This window comes from Perognathus longimembris, chromosome 14 (genome assembly GCF_023159225.1).
Source record: "Perognathus longimembris pacificus isolate PPM17 chromosome 14, ASM2315922v1, whole genome shotgun sequence".
In the NCBI taxonomy this organism is placed as follows: domain Eukaryota; kingdom Metazoa; phylum Chordata; class Mammalia; order Rodentia; family Heteromyidae; genus Perognathus; species Perognathus longimembris.
The window spans coordinates 13,065,553-13,090,524 of NC_063174.1; the positions used below are offsets into that span (position 1 = coordinate 13,065,553).

At 40.2% G+C, this 24,972-nt stretch overlaps 1 pseudogene; it reads right to left on the bottom strand.

Moving 5' to 3' along the window:
• Positions 1-770: 770 nt before the first annotated feature.
• LOC125362986 overlaps positions 771-24,972 on the bottom strand; it is a 46,571-nt pseudogene continuing 22,369 nt past the window's right edge.

The window sequence follows — 24,972 nt, forward strand, 5'->3', positions numbered from 1 at the left end:
ATAAGCATTTCTGACTTTGATATTTGAAAGATATAAGATATTTTTGTGTATAGGTGAATGAGGGAAGACAATGAAATACTGAATACTTAGGAAGCCATCACAACAGCTTTGTCAGACCTTGACATTTTCTCTTATTTCCTTTAGATGTATTTTTTATTGTAAAGGGATAAAAAGCCTTTCGTATGCATCAGAACATCAAGAGTTATTGTTAAAACAAAATGAACAAACAAACAAAAAAACAACCCCTAGGGACTGGGACTATGGCCTAGTGGCAAGAGTGCTTGCCTCCTATACATGAAGCCCTGGGTTCAATTCCTCAGCACCACATATAGAGAAAAGGCCAGAAGTGGCACTGTGGCTCTAGTGGCACAGTGCTAGCCTTGATCAAAAAGAAGCCAGGGACAGTGCTCAGGCCCTCAGTCCAAGCCTTAGAACTGGCAAAACAAAAACAAAACAAAACATGAAACCCTAATCAATAAAACGATCACATGAAGTCGCATACTACTAATTGCTCAGGGGTACCTTCTTTGCTTAAGATAGCTCAGAAATAACCCCATGACAACACATCAACAGTTTGCTCATAGGCAGGCATGGTGGTGTATGCCTGTCATTCCAGCACTCAAGAGGCAAAGGTTTGGCCTTTTATACCCAAATCCCTGGGTTCCTTTTCACTGTTGCCCCCACTTCCAAAGAAAACCTCCAACATTTAATTCACAAGCATATATAATGGCACAAAATGGACACCATCTATTTAGACATGTGGGCGGCATCTAATCTTTCACTGTGGTGATGCACAATCCCTCTGATTCGTGGGCCAGCAAATGTGGGGTGTAAGTTCTTAACTGGGACTTCTGAGTCAGAGAACCCAAATTAAACATGAAATCAACGAATTAATAAGCCACAATGACAATGAAAACACATCACAAAGAAACCTATGGGACACAGCTAAGGCAGTACTGAGGGGCAAGATCATTGCCCTCAGCACTCACATTAAAAGAATGGAAGCAGAGCAGGTGAATAACCTCACGATGAAACTAAAACAACTGGAGAAACAAGAAATGACAGAATCTAAAACGACTAGGAGGGGAGAGATCACAAGATTAAAGAGGAGATAAATCTGATTGAAAATAGAAAGACCATTCAACAAATAAATAAGACTAAAGCTGGTTCTTTGAGAAAATAAATAAAATTGACAGACCCCTTGCAAGACTTACAAAAAAAAGAAGAGACTCGTATATGTAAAATCAAGGACTCCACCGGAAAAATTACAACAAGTAGACACGATATTCAAACAATCATAAGGAGCTATTTCCAAAACCTCTACTCAGCCAGAAACAATAATTTTACAGAAATGGATCAATTCTTAGAGAAGTACAAACTGCCCAAACTGAACCAAGAAGAAATAAATCAACTAAATAAACCAATAACTTACGGTGAGATACAGGAGGCAATCAAGAACCTCCCAACAAAGAAAAGCCCAGGCCCAGATGGATTCACCAATGAATTTACAAAACCTTTAGTGATGACCAAATACCAATGTTCCTCAAACTCTTCCGCAAAATAGAAACAGAGGGAGAAATCCCAAACTCATTCTACGAAGCTAATATCATACCCATTCCCAAACCAGGCAAAGACCCAACAAAAAAAGAGAACTACAGACCAATATCACTAATGAACACAGACGCAAAGCTCCTCAATAAAATATTAGCTAACAGGATCCAGAAACTGATCAAGAAAATCATACATCATGACCAAGTAGGCTTCATCCCACAGTCACTAGGATGGTTCAACATCCGTAAATCAATCAATGTAATTCACCACATCAACAGAACTAAAATCAAGAATCACATTGTTATCTCAGTCGATGCCCAAAAAGCCTTTGACAAAATACAACATCCATACTTATTAAAAGCTCTGGAGAGAACAGGAATAGATGAAACATTCCTCAAAACAATAAAAGCCATATACAACAGACCAACTGCTAACATCATATTAAATGGATAGAAACTTAAATCATTCCCCCTAGACTCGGGAACAAGACAAGGATGCCCACTCTCCCCACTTCTATTCAACATAGTGCTGGAATCCCTAGCCATAGCAATAAGGCAAGAGGAGGATATCAAAGGGATCCACATCGGCAAGGAAGAAATCAAGCTATCCCTATTCACAGATGACATGATCTCCAGCTCTGTTTTATTCCCTGGAAATTTTTGAGCTATAGGGTCTTGAGAACTTTTCTATTGGAGTTAGCCTCAAACATTTATGTTCCTGCTCTCTGTCTGCCAAACAGCCAGGATTATAGGTATAAGCCAATCCCACCTGAAAAAATACTATTCTTTTATAGCTAACATATTTCTAAAGAGAGAAAGGAAGCTGTTATTTATGTACCTCCTATTGGCATTGATCTGTCATTGAATGAATATTCACTTCCATGAATTTTCCCCCTAAATTCAAGACTTACATACTCAATTATTTCTTCAATGTTTCCACTTCATTTTGTTGTTTTTTTGGTGGGGGCCAGTCCTGGGGCTTGGACTCAGGGCCTGAGCACTGTCCCTGGCTTCTTCTTGCTCAAAGCTAGCACTCTGCCACTTGAGCCACAGTGCCACTTCTGGCCATTTTCTGTATATGTGGTGCTGGGGAATTGAACCCAGGGCCTCATGTATACGAGGCAAGCACTCTTGCCACTAGGCCATATTCCCAGCCCCTCCACTTCATTTTTAATGACGCTACTCAAAGTGTGGTCCAAGAATCTGGATCAGTCCAAAAGCTGTTTATTACTGAGTGATAAAAGAAAAGTTCAACGCCGGGCATTGTGGGCTCATGCCTATAATCCTAGCTACTCAGAAGGCTGAGAGCTGAGGGTCACACGTCAAAGCCAGCTCAGGCAGGAAAGTCTGTCAGACTCTTATCTCCAATTAATCACCAGAAAATTGGAAGTGGTGCGGTGGCTCAAGTGGTAGAGCTCTAGCCTTGAGCTGAAGAGCTCAGGGATAGCAAGCACCCAGGCTCTGAGTTCAAGTTCCAGGACTGAGAAGAGGAAAAAAAAGTTTGCAAACTGAAAGCTAAGGTTTAAAAATTTGATTGAGTAAACTGAATAACCATAATAATATATAGGTATATATATATATTTTTTTATTTTTTTATTTTTTTTTGGCCAGTCCTGGGGCTTGGACTAAGGGCCTGAGCACTGTCCCTGGCTTCTTTTTGCTCAAGGCTAGCACTCTGCCACTTGAGTCACAGCACCACTTCTGGCCATTTTCTATATATGTAGTGCTGGGGAATCAAACTCAGGGCCTCATGTACACGGGGCAAGCACTCTTGCCACAAGGCCATATTCCCAGCCCCCTAATAATAATTTTTTTTTTGGCAGTCCTGGTCTTGGGTTCAGGGCCTGAGCACTGTCCCTGGCTCCTTTTTGCTCAATCCTAGCACTCTGCCATTTGAGCCACAGAGCCAATTCTGGCCGTTATTTATATATCTGGTGCTGGGAAATCGAACCCAGGGCTTCATGCATACAAGGCAAGCACTCTTGCCACTAGGCCATATTCCCAGCCCCCTAATAATAATTTTTAAAGTATCATCATTGAGTAAAAATGTAGTCTCATAAAGGACTTTATCTGGCTATTCAAAACGTACTTTGTCATTTTTTTTCACATTTGTTATAAAATTTTATTTCAGTAGCCAAGTGACTAGTGCTTACAAAAAAAGTTAAATGTTAATTGGTTTTATTTCTGTTTCACCATCTACAAAATTACCTCCAACTGCTCCTTCTGGGTAAAACCTTTCATGCTTTTCCCTGAAGCATGGCCAACAAACGTCATCACTCTAATAATTGGCTGATGCTTTAAAAGCATTTCTGGGGCTGGGGATATGGCCTAGTGGTAAGAGAGCTTGCCTACTATACATGAGGCCCTGGGTTCGATTCCCCAGCACCACATATAGAGAAAACGGCCAGAAGTGGCGCTGTGGCTCAAGTGGCAGAGTGCTAGCCTTGAACAAAAAGGAAGCCAGGGACAGTGCTCAGGCCCTGAGTCCAAGGCACAGGACTGGCCAAAAAAAAAAAAAAAAGCATTTCTGCAATTTCCTGAACACTGTCTCGAAATCAAGAAAACAATCATAACTCTTGTGTCATCATATTTCTTTTCAGAGGTGTTTGTAGCTGTGGAACAGAAAATACTTTAGTTACAACTTTTCAAAAGTCTTTACAGAAGAACTAGTTTAAAACACTACCCTGAAGCCATATATTAATATTAAGTAATCATTTTTAATATATACGTAAGAAGTTTTAACGTCTTTTTCTACTGCATTACACAGTAATTTTAACAATCTTGACTCCATTTCTCATAGGCTATCATAAAGTTGTAGTCAGGCACAGGTGGCTCACACCTGTAATCCGAGCTTCTCAGCGGAGGCTGACATCTGAGGAGCATGGTTCAAAGCCTATCTGGGCAGAAAAGTCGATCAGACTCCAATTTACCACCAGAAAACCATAAGTGGAGCTGTGGCTCAAAGTGGTGGAGCACTAGCATCGAAGAAAAGAACTCGGGGACAGCACCCAGCTTCTGAGTTCAAACCCTATAACCCATAAAATGAAATATAAAGTTCCAAAGAAGACCATTAAGTGTCTGAGTCATTTTGAGTAGCCCCTAACACAGGGCATGACTGACTCTCCCCTTTAACTTTCTGGACAGACAGAAAAACACACTGCAGAGCTACCACTAGTTTCCTACAACTTTCCCTCCTGTTCACTAAAGGCCTTCTTAACCTGGCCACACATGCTCAACTTCACAAAAGATAACTGCAGAATACCCTCTAGTCAATTCTAAAGCTGCTGCCAATGCTTATTCTTGGTAACCAGCAGAATGCACGAAGATGAACATGAATTTTATGATCAAGCAACATATTTTCTAAGTGATATGTCTTATCTAAAATATACTATTATCCCTACTACTTCATGTTAATAGAAAACATTGAAAATAAGGTAATAATCTAAAACATGAAATAAAATGGACTGGCAACTAAATGAAATAGAAAATGGAAGTATGAATGGGATAATAAAGGCCAGGTAGTTACACAGATATTTTTGTGATTGTTTGCCTTGGCTTTCAAGCTTGGTATGGAACTTCAAATGAAATTTTTTTTTCTTCCTTGTGTCTGTGGTTTTTTTCTTTGTTTTTGTACTGCTCCTGGAGCTTAAACTCAGGGCCTAGGTTCTGTCCCTGAGCTTCTTTTTGTTCAAGGCTATTATTGCTATACCACTTGAACCACAGTGCCACTTCTGGCTTTTTCTGAGTAGTTTATTAGATAAAGTCTAGAGTCTCATCGATTGGTTTTGAAGCAGGATCCTCAGACCCCAGCCTCCTAAGTAGCTAGGATTACAAGTGTGAGCCACCAGCTGCCAGCCTATATGTTCTTCTTTTTTGAGGTAGGGTCTCACTATGTAGCTCAGCCTATCCTCAAACTCTTAACTCCTTCTGCCTCAACCTCTTGTATGCTGAGATTGCACATTTGTACAGTCAGGTTGACAATGCCTTTACCTTCCTTATTCATCATATACAAATGCCAGTAACCAAACACTGTATATACTAATTAATTAATTAATTTCATTTTCACAATAATCCATTTTATTAAGAACTGGCTCAGACTATTCCTCGGGAATCCATACAGTGATAGTTCACAATACAAAAGAAGCAAAAAGTAAGAGCTGAGAGAAGCAACTATAGCAAATAAACTTATTCTAAACATACTTGCTCTGAATCATTGTAGCATGAAGTTTCTGCGTGTGATCAATACCTGACAACCTGCTACTCTCACTGCAAATCCAGTCTCTAACCTGCTAGCGCCGGCCTCTCTACTCTCATTTCACTGAGGCTCTATCAAAGGCATCAATGACTTCCACACTGCCATATTAAAGGAAAACTTGGTAGTTCTTGTGACATTTCTCTTAAGCGTTCCAGAGTCTACTCTTTCCTACTGCTACTGCTGTTTCTTCCCTACTTCTCCCATACACTTCTCCATTTCCTTCTCAAACTCCTTGGTGACTGCTTTGCTTTAAACTCTGTAGACGTTAATCTTCAGGACACCCTTCTAGACCCTCTTTGGTCTCCAAACTATCAATCTGGTGAACATCACACTGAATATCAAAAAAGCCAAGCAGGGGCTGGGGATATATCCTAGTGGCAAGAGTGCCTGCCTCGGATACACGAGGCCTTAGGTTCGATTCCCCAGCACCACATATACAGAAAACGGCCAGAAGCGGCGCTGTGGCTCAAGTGGCAGAGTGCTAGCCTTGAGCAGGAAGAAGCCAGGGACAGTGCTCAGGCCCTGAGTCCAAGGCCCAGGACTGGCCAAAAAAAAAAAAAGCCAAGCAAGAGAATGATCCTGAATTCAAGTCTTAGTAACAGCACCAAATAAGTAATTGAGCCCTACACAGGAAGTGACACTGTAGCTCTAAGTAGTAGAGTGCTAGCAAGTGCCCAGGCCAAGAGTTGAAGCCCCAGAACTGAAGGGGGAAAATAAAAGCCCTACACCATCTGGCCTTCATTACTGCTCATCTGCACACCTCTTACCCTCACTCATCCTAATCTAGTCCACTGATCTTTAATAAAACTAACCAAACTAACAAATAGGGTCCTTGGACCATGCTATTCTTTCTGCCTACAGTAATCCTTCTTCCAGAAATCCCCAGTTTGCCTCCCTCACTTCCACCAGGTATCAGCTAAAACATTTCACACACAGGCTTCTCTAACCACTCTCTACACATGAAACTTTCTCCCGATGTGCCATAACTTGCTACCACTTTATTATAGATGGTTTTACTCTCACTCTTACTGGCCCCAAACTAACTTTTCCCTTATTATCTTATTCTAAGCATTCCTACTGCTCATACTTTCCAAAATGTATTCAAATTTTTTTTCTCTCTCTCTATTTTTTTTTTTTTTTTTTTTGGCCAGTCCTGGGCTTGGACTCAGGGACTGAGCACTGCCCTGGCTTCTTTTTGCTCAAGGCTAGCAGTCTGCCACTTGAGCCACAGCGCCACTTCTGGCCATTTTCTGTATATGTAGTGCTGGGGAATTGAACCCAGGGCTTCATGTATACGAGGCAAGCACTCTTGCCACTAGGCCATATCCCCAGCCCTGTATTCAAATTTTTACCATTAATTATTTAGAACAATTAAAATTCCTCCTCCTCCTTTTTTTTTTTGTCAGTCCTGGGCCTTGAACTCAGAGCCTGAGCACTACCTCTGCCTTCCTATTGCTCAAGGCTACCCCAGCCCCAAAATTCCTCCTTCTTTATAAGGTGTGTTAGCATAAACTAGTAAGTGGAAATCTTAGCACTTTCAGCAACTACCATACCTTCAACACTACTAAGTATTACCTACCATTCCATGACCTGAAGTGTTTGATTACAACTACTTCTAATTTCTTTTTTTTTTTTTTTTGGCCAGTCCTGGGGCTTGGACTCAGCGCCTGAGCATTGTACCTGGCTTCTTTTTGCTCAAGGCTAGCACTCTGCCACTTGAGTCACAGCGCCACTTCTGGCCATTTTCTGTATATGTGGTGCTGGGGAATCGAACCCAGGGCCTCATGTGTATGAGGCAAGCTCTCTTGCCACTAGGCCATATCCCCAGCCCTTCTTAATTTCTTTAACTTTGGATGAGTATAGAAAAAATCTTTACATTTTTCTCCTGCAGGAAAAAAAATCAAAATTATTTCTATAATTTCCAAAGTAATCATATTAATGTATTGTTCTTTAAGCATATGTGAAAAATTTACTTTTTATTTAAATAGTAACTAAGTATACAGGTAGGATAGGAACATCCAAACGGAAGTCAGTAATAAAACAAAGAGAAATATGTTTATTTAAACTTTAAATCAGACTGAGGATTTTCACTACAAATAAATGAGGCTAATATCTAATATGTATTTAAGGTTTAAATTGATAAACAATAAACTTGAATAAGTATTAATCCTAACAGACAATAAAACACTTAAACATTTAAAGGACCTATTGTTACCCAAATATAAACAAGGGTATTCGCGTGCATCAATCAAAAAATGTTTTAAAATTCATATTAATTAATAAAGAACAATTTGGGCATGGTGGCATATCAGAACTTGGTTGGGATGGGGGCTGGGAATATGGCCTAGTAAAAACAGTGCTTGCCATACATACATGAAGCCCTGAGTTCCACGACTCAGCACCACATATAGAGAACAGGCCACAGGTAACTCTGTGGACCAAGTGGCAGAGTGCTAGCCTTGGGCAAAAAGAACCAGGGCCAGTGCTCAGGCCCAGAGTTCAAGCTCCCAGATGTCAAAAAAAAAAAAAAAAAGAACTTGGGACGGTAAGGCAGAAGGATCACAAGTTTGAAGGTCGACTGGGATTCATAATGAAACCTTGCCTCATTTAAAAAAGCGCACGCTGGGGGCTCTGTCTTGTAATCCTAGCTACTCAAGAAGCTGAAATCGAAGGATCTCAGTTCAAAGCTAGCCCAAGCAGCCCAAGTCCATGAGACTTTCACCACCAATTAATCACCAGAAAACTGCAAATGAGCCAGTGGCTCAAAGTGGTAGAGTGCTAATGTTGAGCGAAAGAGTTCAGACTCAGCACCCATGCCCAAAGCCCCAATGACTGATTAAAAAAAGACAGAGAAAAAAAGAAAAAGACAAACAATATATAATCTTTCTTTTTTTTTCAATTTTTTATTATCAAACTGATGTACAGAGAGGTTACAGTTTCATACGTTAGGCATTGGATACATTTCTTGTACTGTTTCTTACCTTGTCCCTCATGCCCCCCTCCCTCCCCCTCTTTCCCTCCCCCCCAGGTGTTCAGTTCACTTACACCAAACAGTTTTGCAAGTATTGCTTTTGTAGTTATTTCTCTTTTTTTATCCTGTGTCTCTCAAATTTGGTATTCCCTTTGAATTTCCTACTTCCAATACCAGTAAACGCCGTTTCCAATATACTCAGATAAGATTACAGAGATAGTGTAGGTACAACCATAGGAAGGTGATACAAGAACATCATCAATAATAGAAACTACACATACACATAGGACGTTGAAAGTAGTTACAACTGTGGTATAACAATTGTTTCCATAACATGGAGTTCATTTCACTTAGCATCATCTTATGTGTTCATAAGGGTATAGCTATTGGGCCTTGTGATGCTCTGCTATGGTTTGCCTAAACCTGTACTAATTATTCCCAATAAGGGAGGCCATAGAGTCCATGTTTCTTTGGGTCTGGCTCACTTCACTTAGTATAAGTTTTTCCAAGTCCTTCCATTTCCTTACAAATGGAACAATGTCATTCTTTCTGATAGAGGCATAAAATTCCATTGTGTATATGTACCACATTTTCCTGATCCATTCATCTATGGAGGGGCATCTGGGTTGGTTCCAGATTCTCGCTATGACAAATTGTGCTGCGATGAACATTGTTGTGCTGGTGGCATTACTGTGATTTTGTTTGTGGGCTTTTGGATAGATACCCAACAGTGGGGCTTCTGGGTCATAATCTTATAATTCTATAATTCTTATAATCTATAATTCTTATAGCATATTTTAGGTTTTGGCTTGCTGTATTACCTAGATGTACCTCAAAGTCCTAAACAGAATCAATCGTCCCGCCTCAACTTTCTACGAAACCGAGACTACAGGTATGCATCACTACACACAGCTAACACAAGACAGAATTTTAAATGAAAATCCATATCTTTGTGGAGGAAAGCATTAACACTTGCTAAAGTACCATGTGTATGTGTGCAGTTATAGTTTCATAAAGGTCTCATTTCGGCTAAGTTCGTTTTTTACCCATGTCATTCCTTCAAAAATTAAGAAAAGGGGGACTGGGAATATGGCCTAGTGGCAAGGCCTAGTGCCTCTTATACATGAAACCCTGTGTTTGATTCCCCCACACCACATATATGGAAAACGGCCAGAAGTGGCGTGGTGGCTCAAGTGGCAGAGTGCTAGCCTTGAGCAAAAAGAAGCCAGGGACAGTGCTCAGGCCCTGAGTCCAAAACCAGGACTGGCCAAAAAAAAAAAAAAAAAAAAAATTAAGAAAAGGTTCTACAAATAAGTAAACTTAAAACAAATTAGTTAGTAAAAAGAAATTCAACTCTAAAAATGAATGCAGATTTTTGCAATTTAAAAATAAAAAACATCTGGTTTTCCCAGTTCGAGTCATATGTATTGTTTTCTAGCAATTACTCAAAAACACCTCATTGCTTTTAAAAATAACGCATCTGGGGCTAGGATTGTGGCCTAGTGGTAAAGTACTTGTCTCACATACATGAAGCCCCAGGTTTGATACCTGAGCACCACATATACAGAAAAAGTCAGAAGTGCTGCTGTGGCTCAAGTGGTAGAGTGCTAGCCTTGAGCACAAAGAAGCCAGGACAGTGCTCAGGCCCTGAGTCCAGGCCCCAAGACTGGCAAAATAATAACCAAAATCATAACAATAAAGCATCTTAGATGACTGTTTTATGTATCTTCAACAAAAATATTTTCATCATTTCTTTACATAATTTCATACCACGTACCTTTTGTTCCATGCGTAATTCCAGAAAGGAAAAAATATCTCATTCCCATATGCTGCAGTAGTTCATAACCATGATATAAACTAATACAAATGGCATACTCGCCGTCAATTATGCCTTGATGACATCCCTGAAAAAAATCAATAATAAGTTGGGCTGGGGCTATGGCCTAGTGGCAAGAGTGCTTGCCCCTTACACATGAGGCCCTGGGTTCAATTCCCCAGCACCACACATATAGAAAATGGCCAGAAGTGGCACTGTGACTCAAGTGGCAGAGTGCTAGCCTTGAGCAAAAAGAACAGTGCTCAGGCCCTGAGTCCAAGACCCAGGACTGGCAAAAAAAAAAAACCCCAAAACAATCAGCACATGTTAAATTCAACCAAAGAAACATGAAGATACAAGCACTATACCCATGCTCTCAGGCTAATGGGCCCATATGATAACCAAGTTTTGTTTTTTCCAGTCCTTACGGCCACAAGCACTGTCCCTGGCTTCTTTTTGCTCAAGGCTAGGTAGCACTCTACCACTTGAGCTCACAGCTCCACCTCTGCCTTTTTCTATGTATGTGGTACTGAGGAATCAAACTCCGGGCTTCATGTATGCTAGGTAAGTACTCCACCACTAGGCCATATTCCCAGCCCCTGGTAACAAAGATTTAAAAGAAGAATACTGAGAATGTATTTCAATTATTTTCCTATAGCTTACATTTTTAGTGGCATTTCTCAGTGAATCATTCTAAATTCTTCCCTGACAGTGTTGAATAGTTTTCTATAGCACCCTAACTATCTGAAACAGTAAACTTGCCTCTTTATCAAATACACTCACCAATAAAATCAAAATCAGCAAGTTTAGATTTACTGAAAATTTTAGTGAACTTTTAACTTTAGGAAGAAATTTAAACATGTTTATTCATGTTTTAGATAACATAGTGAAATAGACTCCTTTAGAGGTTTGTTTGGCATGGCAGGACTGCATTTTCTGGTGTAAAATAAAAGTGACTCCTATGTAGTCACAAATATTCATTAATTATTCTCTCTGGCCTCTTCAAAATCTTTTTTCTCTAGCTAGGTGCTCTTACCCTTTTGCTCCTTGCTACTTGGGAGTCTGCCTCAAGAATACTTCTCACCAGCCATCCTAGCAACTAAAAGCCTAGGCTGATCAAGCATGTGTCTAGGAAGGAAGCAAGATGCTTTCTCAAGACCTAACCAGCAAAATCCAGAGCCCAAGAAAGCAAAGACCTTAATTCAGATCCCAGGAACTGCTAAATAAAAGCAATGTTCCATGGAGTTACACTTCTAGACTTGGGTGTCTTTTTATATAGTGAGCTTTTCTTCTAACCTTGGGCCCAGCTTGACAGACATTTTCATACACCTACTTCTCTCCAATGAACATTAAGTATTACAAGTTTTTTGTGATGCTTCTTCCTTTCTGGTATTACAAGTAAGCCCAAATATTCTGGGATTCAAATTTAGCTACAATTTGCTCTTTCATGGGTCAGTGATACACTTCAATAACTCATTTTATGTTTTAGCCTTCCTATCATAAACGTTTATACTTACCACAATATTTGGAGATGGGTTTTTCCTAAATTGATCTCTGGCCAGAATTATCTGGTACTTGGTTAGATTGGGGATATCTCTTCTCATCAAAACATTGCTCAGAATCAGAGAACTTGCAAATGTTTCCAAACTCTGCAAATGTAAAAAAAAATATTGTAAGTTTAAAGACCTTTTTTCAAACATATTAATTTTTGCCACATGTTAAAGTAATTAATATATTTAATAAAGTTTGTTTTGAAATGAAGTTTTGGGCTAACACAGCATAGATAATAAAATTGAAGCATCGTTGACATCTAAACCTGGATAGTATCTAAACATGGGCCTCACAAGCTAGGGCTCACACCTGTAATCCACGCAACTCAGGGTCTGAGCATCACAGTTCAAAACCAGCCTGGACAGCAAAGATTAAACTCTTTTTTTTTGCCAGTCCTGGGGCTTTGATTGAGGGCCTGAGCACTGTCCCTGGCTTCTTTTTGCTCGAGGCTAGCACTCTGCCACTTGAGCCCCAGCGCCACTTCTGGCTTTTGTCTGTGTATGTGGTGCTGAGGAATCGAACCCAGGGCTTCATGCATGCTAGGCAAGCACTTTACCACTAAGCCACATTTCCAGCCCCAAGATTAAACTCTTATTTCCAATGAACTACTCAGAGAAAGCCAGAAGTCTTGCTGTGGCTCAAAAAGTAGAATGCTAGCTAGCCAAACAAAACAAGCTTATACACAGTGCCCAGGCAAGTTTTCGCCCCAGGATTGGCAGAAAGAAAAAGAAGGGCAGTGGTATTTTTCATTGCTGCATCTTCCACCTCTAGAACAAATAATAGCACATAGGTCCCAAGTAAATGTTTGCAGATGGTTGAATAAATTGAAATGTCTTTAATTTCATTCATTAATTCTTCCAACCAGTATTAAATATCCATCACATATCAAATGTACCTCTTAAATACCGGGAATCTTATGACTAAGACAAATGACGCTGGCTGCTCTCATAGTTTACAATCCGAGGAAGGAAACCAAAGGATCAAGAAATGGATAGAGATGGAGATTGAAGCTCCTAGCAAGTGCAGGGTCCTATGTCTGATCCCTGATTCTAGGACAAAAAAAAAGACTAAAAGATGGTAATAGATAAGTTTTGTTTCTTGGTTTTGTTGTGGAAAGTGTTTTTTGTTGTTGTTGTTGTTTTTTTTTTCAAATTTTTATTATCAAACTGATGTACAGAGAGGTTACAGTTTCATACGTTAGGCATTGGATACATTTCTTGTACTGTTTGTTACCTTGTCCCTCATGCCCCCCTCCCTCCCGTGGAAAGTGTTTTTATTTTTATTTTTTGTAGCCCAAATTAGCCTCAAACTTGTAATCCTCCTGCCTCATCCTCCCGAGTTCTAAGATTACAGGCATAGCCACATAACCAGTTGAAAATAGGTAATTTTGATAAATACAATGTTATTAATACAATTAAGAATCTAGAACTTCATTGTATGTATGTATGTATGTATGTGTGTGTATAAATATGTATACACACACACACACATATATATATATCACATTTTCTTGAGTGGGTCAGGGGAATGTGGTATATGTACACCATGGAATTTTATGCTTCCAACAGAAAGAAGGACATTGCCCCATTTGTAAGGAAATAGACTTGAAGCAAGCCAGACCTGAAGAAATATAGGCTATATGGTTTCCCTCATTTGTAATCAATAGAATGTATCTATAAATCTACAAATAAACTTAATGGATAGTAAAAGACAAAAATATTACACTTGGACATGATAGATTAAACAGGACTCTAAACATTCACACAGTGAGAACAAAGGAGGATATTCTTAGGAGAGGATCATAGGGCTCAAGCGCTATGTGCATATGAACACAAAAAATGATGCTTGTCCAAGTGAACTCCAAGAAATGGAAATAACAAGTTTTTTCATCATATTGTTTGTGGGGTTTTTCCCCCTCTTTTCTTCTAGTTTTCCCTTTAGTCGCCGTTTTTTATTTGTGTATCCTTTGTCATGTATACAAGTTTATCTCATTTGGGGAGGGGAAGGGAAGCTTAGGAACAGTAGGACCAATTGTGCACTAATTCAGCAGTGATACTCGACAGTCACTACATTGGAAATGAACTATACAACTTGGGGGGGAGCTGTTCAGGATGGGAGGAACTGGGAGAAAATGAGGGAGGGTGTGACACTGTTTAAAAAGAAATGCACTGTCTTAAGTAACTGTAACTCCTCTGTACATCACCTTAGAATAAAAAAAAGAATCTAAAAGAGAGTAAAGTTACGTAGCTTTGAGGCTACGTATGTTAACATGAACGATGAGTTGAGTCTATGATGTTATGTTCTGACGGAGCAAGCATTCCAGAAAGAAAATAGTAAACCCACAGGAATAATCTTAATGGTAAATGAAGGAAGAAAGAGACCTCTACATGAACAGCTGCTAGAGTGACAAATAATTGTTTATTTTAGTACATTTCTTACCTCTCTCTTCCAGCTTTCCTGAATACATTGTCTTACAAAAAAAGCACTCTAAACATATTAACAAAGTGAAATTCTAACTGCACATGACTAACAAATGAGGCAAATATTGGAGTTAAGAATGTAGTTCAGTGCTTAGGGGACTGATCTATTATGAAAGACCCTGCCACCAAAGGAGTGGGGGCAGGAGGGAGGACTGGAGGAAAGAAAGAAGAAAAAAAGAGAGAATGACCAGAATATTCTATATCTTCAATAAATAATACTTAGGAAAAAATAATGCTAAGATTTTTTTATTTAATTTCATTGTCAAGGTGATGTACAGAGGGGCTACAGTTACATATGTAAGGCAGAGAGGAAATTTCTTGTAAACTAGTTACCTCCTCCATTTTGTTCCACCTCCGTTCCTCCCTAGTGCTGCCCCCCCCCCAAGTTATACAGTTTCTTTATATTATCTTTTTCTTTTCTTTCTTTTTCTCTTTTTCTTTTTCTTTTTTCCTTTGGCCAGTCCTGTGGCCTGAACTGAGGGCCGGGGCACCGTCCTTGGCTTCTTTTCGCTCACGGCTAACATTGTACCACTTGAGCCACAGCGCCACTTTCAGCTTTTTCTGTTTATGTGGTGCTGAGGAATCAAACTCAGAGCCTGAAGCATGCTAGGCAAGCACTCTACTATTAAGCCAAATTGCCAGCCCCAACATAATGTCTTGTTAAGTATCACTGTTGTATTGGTTTGTCCTTTGCCCTTTGTAATGGAGATTTAATAACAAAAAGAAACCACAGGGCTGGGAATATGGCCTAGTGGTAAAGTGCTAGCCTCATATACATGAAGCCCTGGGTTCAATTCCTCAGCAACACATGTATATACAAAAAGCCAGAAGTGGCGCTGTGGCTCAAGTGGCAGAGTGCTAGCCTTGAGCAAAAAGGAAGCCAGGGACAGTGCTCAGGTTCTGAGTTCAAGGCCCAGGAATGGCAAAAATAAATAAACTAATTAATTAATTAAAGAAAGAAAATGACAATCATGTTAAAAAAAAAAAAAACAGTGTCCCCACAAAATTTCAAAGTAGCTGCCACTGGAAAGAAATCTACACTAGTTTTACAAAGGTCCCACCCCTCCCCTCCCCTTCTTTCCTTCCTCCCTTCCTTGGAGTTACTGGCACCTGAAATAAAGGCCTCAAGTTCTCCCTCTTTCACTCAGGTTGGTGCTCTACCACTTAAGCCACACCTCCACTCTGGCTTTTTGCTGGTTGATGGAGGATAAGCAGCTCATGGACTTTTCTTCCTGGGATGGCCTTGAACCACAATCATCAGATATCAGTCTCCTGAGTAGCTAGGATTTCAGGTGAGGGCCACCAGCTGAGATTTGAACTTCTTGAAAGGCTGAAATGATAATTAAATATCAAAAATTTAAAAAGTTACCTTAAAAGTATGGCCCAAATGCTAGAAAGCTTGGCTAGCAAATGGAAGGCATGAACAGAAATTCCAATATCACACACACACACAAAAACAACACGAATGCAGCTGGGAATATGGCCTAGTGTAAAGTGCTTGCCTCGTATACATCAAGCCCTGGGTACGATTCCTCAGCACCACATATATAGAAAAAGCTGGAAGTGGTGCTGTGGCTCAAGTGGTAGAGTGCTATCCTTGAGCAAAAAGAAGCCAGGGACAGTGCTCAGGCCCTGAGTTCAAGGCCCACGACTGGCAAAAAAAAACAAAACGGAGCAAAATAGAAAGAAAGAAAAAGGAAAAAAATATGTATGGAAGTACTGGAGGAAAACTAGTCTATCCTCCTTATTGTTTAGAGAATTAGATTGCTGGCAGCTTTGTAAAAGGTTACCTGGGCTCATAGATCTATCTGATTACTCCTTTTTCTTCTACATGGTTAGCTTTCTTAATCATGTGGCTAACATGCAATCATCAAATTCCGTAGGTCGTTCAGAGAGCCAGCCCACTTTTGAGAAAGAAGAACATATTCATGTCTCAATAGAAGAAGTGGCAAAGAAATCACTCATCATCTTTAATCCATCCCCAAACTCATAACTTCAAAGACCTCTTCAATATATGGATTCTATAATATATGGATTCTGTATGTTCTCTTTTCTAGATTCTGCCAGTGAATTTATGCAAACCTAGAACTAGGAGAAAAAAGGCTTACCTGGATGTATGTCTTTTGGATGGCTGCCAGTTCTTCCCCAAGGGGCACAACAAGCTTCACAACTCGTCTTTCATGAGACTATGGCAAAATATCTGCAGAATCTTCAGAACAAAGCTCAATCTGCCCAATTAGTAGGTTAGTAATAACCTGCTGCACAGCCTACACAAAATCCATAAAATATGAGAATAAATTATTTTTTTATTTTATATATTTTGGCCAGTCCTGGGCCTTGGACTCAGGGCCTGAGCACTGTCCCTGACTTCCTTTTGCTCAAGGCTAGCACTCTGCCACTTGAGCCACAGCGCCACTTCTGGCCATTTTCTGTATATGTGGTGCTGGGGAATCGAACCCAGGGCTTCATGTATACTAGGCAAGCTCTCTTGACACTAGGCCATATCCTCAGCCCCAGAATAAATTATTTAACATGTTGATTTTTTAACTATATACAGAAATGAAATAGTAAGAGTCTCAGGCCAGCATAGGCCCAGATAGCAAGAGTCTGTCTCAAAAGCAAACAAAAATAACCCTCCTACACCCTCCCCCCAAAAAAAACCCACAGGAAGAGGGAAACTGGAAGAAAAATGACGGAGGGGGTAAAAATGTTCCACAAGAAATGTACTGATTACCTAACTTATGTAACTGTAACCCTGCCATACATCATTTTTTAATTTAAAATTTTTAAATTAAAAAAAATTACACATTCCACATACCGTATGAGAACAGGAGAAAAATAATTTTGAAACATTTTTTTCTACCTGTAACATTTCTCTAATAAGAACATTAGAGCATTTCTAACAAATTTCGTAAACGTATTTTTGGCACTTTTCAAATGTAATCTTACAGAGATAGACAAACATATTTTAGAGGAGGGCTGTAAATCCTTGAGGGGGGGGCTGGAATTTTTCCCAAGTGGAAAGAGTACACACCTGGCATTCTAACAACCCTGGTTCCAGCATCAAGAAATAAAATATCTGCATTTTGAATATTCTCCAGTATAGGGAACAAGAGCTCTTTAAAAAATGCTTGATTCTATACCTAGGCCAAGGAAAATAATAAATAAGCATAAATTATCTTGTGATGTCAGAAAAATTTTAAATGTTTTAAAGGGAAATAGAGACGCGTATGTATCTAAAGGACATAGAAATTGTGTTGAAGAAGGTCTGCAATGGCCAACGCTAACCCAGTCTGAGCAACAAAACTGAATATGGACTGTAGCCCATAGAAAACAATCAATATATATTAGTTCATAAAGATATAAAGAAGTGAATTCACAAATAACAGCTCTTTGTTACAAAAGAATGTCAGTTAAGCATAGAAGCTGAACTCATGGGATACCCCAATCATCTGAAAACCTAGTACAGTACTTGAAAGGCAGAGACTGGAGACCTTGAGTTCCAGGCTAGTCTAGAACTCACTAAGCAATCTGTTGAAAGGAAGCAAAGGAAAGAAGGAGGGTAAGAGGAAGGGTGAGTAAGAGAAAAGGGATGGAGGAGGGGTAGTAATAGTGATTTTTTTTTTTTTTTGGCCAGTCCTGTGACTTGGACTCAGGGTCTGAGCACTGTCCCTGGCTTCTTTTTGCTCAAGGCTAGCACTCTGCCACTTGAGCCACAGCGTCACATCTGGCCATTTTCTGTATATGTGGTGCTGGGGAATCGAACCCAGGGACTCATGTATATGAGGCAGGCACTCTTGCCATTAGGCCATATCCCCAGCCCAGCAATAGTGATTTTAAAGAAAACAGAAAAGTAGGGCTGGGGATATAGCCTAGTGGCAAGAGTGCCTGCCTCGGATACACGAGGCCCTAGGTTCGATTCCCCAGCACCACATATACAGAAAACGGCCAGAAGTGGCGCTGTGGCTCAAGTGGCAGAGTGCTAGCCTTGAGCGGGAAGAAGCCAGGGACAGTGCTCAGGCCCTGAGTCCAAGGCCCAGGACTGGCCAAAAAAAAAAAAAAAAAAAAAAAAAGAAAACACAAAAGACGTCATCTTAGATTAGGAGCCCCAGAAGTAAGTCACCGTGTAGCCCTGACAGGATGTGCTGAGCATAGCTATGTACAGCGTCCCTTCTGGTCTGCAAAATACCAGACAAACCAAACTGAGTGACATTCTACAAAATGCTGTTCCAAAACATGCAGCTCATGAGAGACAAGACTAAGGAATTGTTGCAGATTGGAAGGGAATAAGGAGATAAGACCAGTAAGTTAAGTTCAAGATTTTAGATTGCGCAATGGGGAAAAAGAGGCATTGATGGGCAAGCAGAATTCAAATTATAGTTGGTATATTAGCTACTAGCATTCTTACTATGGTTGTATTAATGTCAGCATTAGCAGAAATTAAGTGAAAGACAAAGATTTAAACTTTTACAAATTTTTCCATAAGTCTAAAATTATTTCCAAGTTAAACTAAAAAGAACTATACATAGCAATTACTAAAAAGTAGTCATAGCCCGGCCCTGCTGGCTCAGACCTGTAATCCTAGCTACTCAGGAAGATGAGATCTGAGGATCATAGTTTGAAGCCAGCGTTGGCTTCGTGAGACCTTTATCTCCAATAAACTACTCAGAAAAAGCCAGAAGTGGTGTGACGGCTCAAGTGATTGAACTAGTCTTGAGACAAAGAAACTCAGGGACAGAACCCAGGCCCAGAGCTCAACTCCCAGGACCAGCAAAACATAAAATAATAAAAATAAAAAGCAGGGGCTGCAAATGGGGCTTAGTGGTAGAGTGCTTCCTTGCCTAGCATGCATGAAGCCCTGGGTTCGATTCCTCAGCACCACATAAAGAGAAAAAGCCAGGAGTGGTGCTGTGGCTCAAGAGGTAGAGTGCTACTAGCACTGAGCAAAAACAAACCAGGGGCAGTGCTCAGGCCCTGAGTTCAAGCCCTCGTACTGGCAAAAAATAAAATAAATTAAAAAATAGCCCTAGTACATTAATTGGTATTTTTAAATAAATAGCTTTAAGGGAGAGAGCAAGGGAAGGAGTAAGTTTGTCCAAAAAGAAATGTACTCTTTACCTGATTTATGGAACTGTAACCCCTTTGTCCATCACCAGTATATTAACAAAAAATTAGAAAAAAATAGCAGCAACAACAAAATAACACTGAAGCCATAAAACTACTGATCCAAAGAGTAGCTAAGTTCAGCAGGTAAGTGGGATGTTGAGGTTGGAAGATCTCTTAGAGCACAGAAGTTCAAGAAGTGTAAGACCCGACTGGGCAACATGGCCAAGCCCCACATCAACAAACAAATAGCAAATCAAATAAAAACAGGAAAAAAAAAAAGCCTCCTGCAGGACTGGGATGTAGCTCAGTGGCAAAGCGCTTGCATAGCAAGTGCAACCAACATCCTGGATTCCATCCCCAGTACCAAAAAAGAAAAGAAGAAAAACAATACTGCTTAACTATATATATATATATATATATATATATATATATATATATGTATGTATTAAAAAAAATAAAGGCAGATGCAAGTGGCTCACACCTGTAATCCTAGCTACTCAGGAGGCTGAGATCTGAGGATGTAAACTTCAAAGCCAACCCGTGCAGTTGCCCATGAGACTCTTACCTCCAGTTAACCACTAGAAAACCATTAGTGGGGACTGGGAATATGGCCTAGTGGCAAGAGTGCTTACCTCACACACATGAAGCCCAGGGTTCGATTCCTCAGCACCACATCTACAGAAACGGCCAGAAGTGGTGCTGTGGCTCAAGTCGGAGAGGACAAACCTTGAGAGCAAGAGTTCAGGGACAGCGTCCAGACCCAGAGTTCAAGCTCCACAACTGATAAAAAAACAAAATGCAAAAAAAAACCTACTTCACCCACAAAAGAAAATTAAGGCAGGTTGTGGAAAGGCTGTAGTCTTAAAGTCAAACTAGGTAAATACTAGAATAGAAAATCGACCTGGCCCATACAAAAATTCTTATTTGCTGAAATGTGTTTTGTTTTTGTTTTTCCAGTCCTAGGTCTTGAACTCAGGGCCGGGGCACTGTCCCTGAGATTTCTTTGCTCAGGGCCAGTCACCCTGTACCAGATGAACACAGCACCACTTCATCTTTTTCTGCTGATGTGTACTGAGAAATCAAAGCCAGGGCTTTGTGCATGCTAGGCAAGCATTCTACCTCTACGCCACATTCCAAGCCCTGAAATGCTAATAAATGGAAAGACATTTTACTTACCTTTACATGACTACCTGGTGTGGCACTAAGTGCCAAAATTCTAAAGTGATGCGTATGTTTAAACAGTTCCTTAAAACCTGAAAGAAAAAGAAAACAATATTGATTTCACCTGTCCAATGCAAGCATAGCAGTGCTTTGATTAAACAAGCTGCTCTATCTAGTCTGTTAATAATTTTTAATTGGTACATTTGGCGATCTAGTAAGCAGAACTACCACTGAGCATTATATATGGAGAAAAATGATCTGGCTCCCTGAGACTCATACTGAATCTTAACATTCCAAACATATTGTTGGGCTGGGGACATGGCCTATGCTTGCCTCGTATACATGAAGCCCTGGGTTCGATTCCCAGCACCACATATATAGAAAATGGCCAGAAGTGGCGCTGTGGCTCCAAAGTGGCAGAGTGCTAGCCTTGAGCAAAAAGAAGCCAGGGGGACAGTGCTCAGGCCCTGAGTCCAAGCTCCCAGACTGGCAAAGAAACTAAAAAAAAAAAAAACCGAGAAAACAAACATAAGGGGTGGACACGTGGCTTAGCAGTAGAGCGCTTGCCAAGCATGCATGAAACCTGAGTTCAATTCTTCAGTACTACATAAACAGAAAAGGCTGGAAGTGGTGCTACAGTGCTCGCCTTGAGGAAAAAAGCCTAGGGACACTGCCCAGGCCCTCAGTTCAGCCTCAGGACTGGAGAAACTAAACAAAAAAGCAAACTTAAACATATACCTTCCTCACCACCCAGCCATATCATTCCTGAGTATCTACGTAGAACATCACAAACCAGGATACTATAAAGACACTTGCACATCCATGTTCATTGCTGTATTATTTACAGTAGCGAAGTTGTGGAAATACCCCAGATGCCCTACCAAAAAAATGTGGTACCGGTACAGAATGGAAACTTGCACAGCCATTAGAAAGAATCATATTAGGTCATTTGCAGTGAAATGGATGGATCTAGAACAAATCATGTCAAGTGAGGTAAGCATAGTGCAGAGAGACCAACAACAAAGTTTTTCTCTAAAATATAACCAGCTGGGAATACGGCCTAGTGGCAAGAGTGCTTGCCTCGTATACATGAAGCCCTGGGTTTGATTGCCCAGCACCACATATATAGAAAATTGCCAGAAGTGGTGCTGTAGCACAAGTGGCAGAGTGTTAGCCTTGAGCAAAAAGAAGCAGGGACAGTGCTCAGGCCAAGTCCAAGGCCCAGGACTGGCAAAAAAAAAAAAACCCCAAAAAATAACAAAGACCTATTTGCTAACTAACATATAGCAGAACATGATAAACTGCACGGGACTGTAGGCATTCACACACAGTCAGATCAAAGGAGGACACTCTGAAGGGAAAAACACAAAGGCACAATGCACACGTGCCTCTGATCATATAAAATAATATTTACATAAATGAACTCCAGGAAATGGGAAAAAGATTTTCTTTTCTTCTGTACTATTTGTTCATTTAGAAAAATAAAACCAAGTCATATTATAGGTTCCAGCAAATAATGCAATGGAAAAATAAAATACTGTAAGTTTAAAGAACTTTTTTCAAACATATTAATTTTTTGCCACGTTAAAGTAATTAATATATTAATAAAGTTTGTTTTGAAATGCAGTTTTGGGCTAACACAGCATAGATAATAAAATTGAAGCATCGTTGACATCTAAACCTGGATAGTATCTAAACATGGGCCTCACAAGCTAGGGCTCACACCTGTAATCCACGCAACTCAGGATCTGAGCATCACAGTTCAAAACCAGCCTGGACAGCAAAAATTAAACTCTTTTTTTTTTTTTGCCAGTCCTGGGGCTTTAACTGAGGGCCTGAGCACTGTCCCTGGCTTCTTTTTGCTCAAGGCTAGCACTCTGCCACTTGAGCCCCAGCGCCACTTCTGGCTTTTGTCTGTGTATGTGGTGCTGAGGAATCGACCCCAGGGCTTCATGCATGCTAGGCAAGCACTTTACCACTAAGCCACATTTCCAGCCCCAAGATTAAACTCTTATTTCCAATGAACTACTCAGAGAAAGCCAGAAGTCTTGCTGTGGCTCAAAAAGTAGAATGCTAGCTAGCCAAACAAAACAAGCTTATAGACAGTGTCCAGGCAAGTTCTAGCTCCAGGATTGGCAGAAGGAAAAAGAAGAAGGGCTAGGAATGTAGCTTAGTGGTAGAGTGCTTGCCTAGTATGCATCAAGCTCTGAGTTTCATTCCTCAGCACTACATAAACAGAAGAAACCACAAGTGGTGCTGGGGCCTCAGTGGTAGAGTGCTAGCGTTTAGCAAAAGAAGCTTAGGGACCATGCCCAGGCCTCGAGTTCAAGCCCCTGAACTGGCAACAAAGAAAAGAAGAAAATTATTATTCTCTTTTTGAAATGTTGATCTATTTCATTTCATCACTCCTCAACCTACAAACATTATAATCTAAGACCATGAAAGGAGTGCAGTGGTATTTTTTCATTGCTGCATCTTCCACCTCTAGAACAAATAATAGCACATAGGTCCCAAGTAAATGTTTGCAGATGGTTGAATAAATTGAAATGTCTTTAATTTCATTCATTAATTCTTCCAACCAGTATTAAATATCCATCACACATCAAATGTACCTCTTAAATACCGGGAATCTTATGACTAAGACAAATGACGCTGGCTGCTCTCATAGTTTACAATCCAAGGAAGGAAACCAAAGGATCAAGAAATGGATAGAGATGGAGATTGAAGCTCCTAGCAAGTGCAGGGTCCTATGTCTGATCCCTGATTCTAGGACAAAAAAAAAAGACTAAAAGATGGTAATAGATAAGTTTTGTTTCTTGGTTTTGTTGTGGAAAGTGTTGTTTTTTTTTGTTGTTGTTGTTTTTTGTTGTTTTTTTTTCAAATTTTTATTATCAAACTGATGTACAGAGAGGTTACAGTTTCATACGTTAGGCATTGGATACATTTCTTGTACTGTTTGTTACCTTGTCCCTCATGCCCCCCTCCCTCCCGTGGAAAATGTTTTTATTTTTATTTTTTGTAGCCCAAATTAGCCTCAAACTTGTAATCCTCCTGCCTCATCCTCCCGAGTTCTAAGATTACAGGCATAGCCACATAGCCAGTTGAAAATAGGTAATTTTGATAAATACAATGTTATTAATACAATTAAGAATCTAGAACTTCATTGTATGTATGTATGTATGTGTGTGTATATATATGTATACACACACACACACATATATATATCACATTTTCTTGAGTGGGTCAGGGGAATGTGGTATATGTACACCATGGAATTTTATGCTTCCAACAGAAAGAAGGACATTGCCCCATTTGTAAGGAAACAGACTTGAAGCAAGCCAGACCTGAAGAAATATAGGCTATATGGTTTCCCTCATTTGTAATCGATAGAATGTATCTATAAATCTACAAATAAACTTAATGGATAGTAAAGGACAAAAATATTACACTTGGACATGATAGATTAAACAGGACTCTAAACATTCACACAGTGAGAACAAAGGAGGATATTCTTAGGAGAGGATCATAGGGCTCAAGCGCTGTGTGCATATGAACACAAAAAATGATGCTTGTCGGGGCTGGGGATATAGCCTAGTGGCAAGAGTGCCTGCCTCGGATACACGAGGCCCTAGGTTCGATTCCCCAGCACCACATACACAGAAAGCGGCCAGAAGCGGCGCTGTGGCTCAAGTGGCAGAGTGCTATCCTTGAGCGGGAAGAAGCCAGGGACAGTGCTCAGGCCCTGAGTCCAAGGCCCAGGACTGGCCAAAAAAAAAAAATGATGCTTGTCCAAATGAACTCCAAGAAATGGAAATAACAAGTTTTTTCATCATATTGTTTGTGGGTTTTTTCCCCCCTCTTTTCTTCTAGTTTTTCCTTTAGTCGCCGTTTTTTATTTCTGTATCCTTTGTCATGTATACAAGTTTATCTCATTTGGGGCGGGGAAGGGAAGCTTAGGAACAATAGGACCAATTGTGCACTAATTCAGCAGTGATACTTGACAGTCACTACATTGGAAATGAACTATACAACTTGGGGGGGAGCTGTTCAGGATGGGAGGAACTGGGAGAAAATGAGGGAGG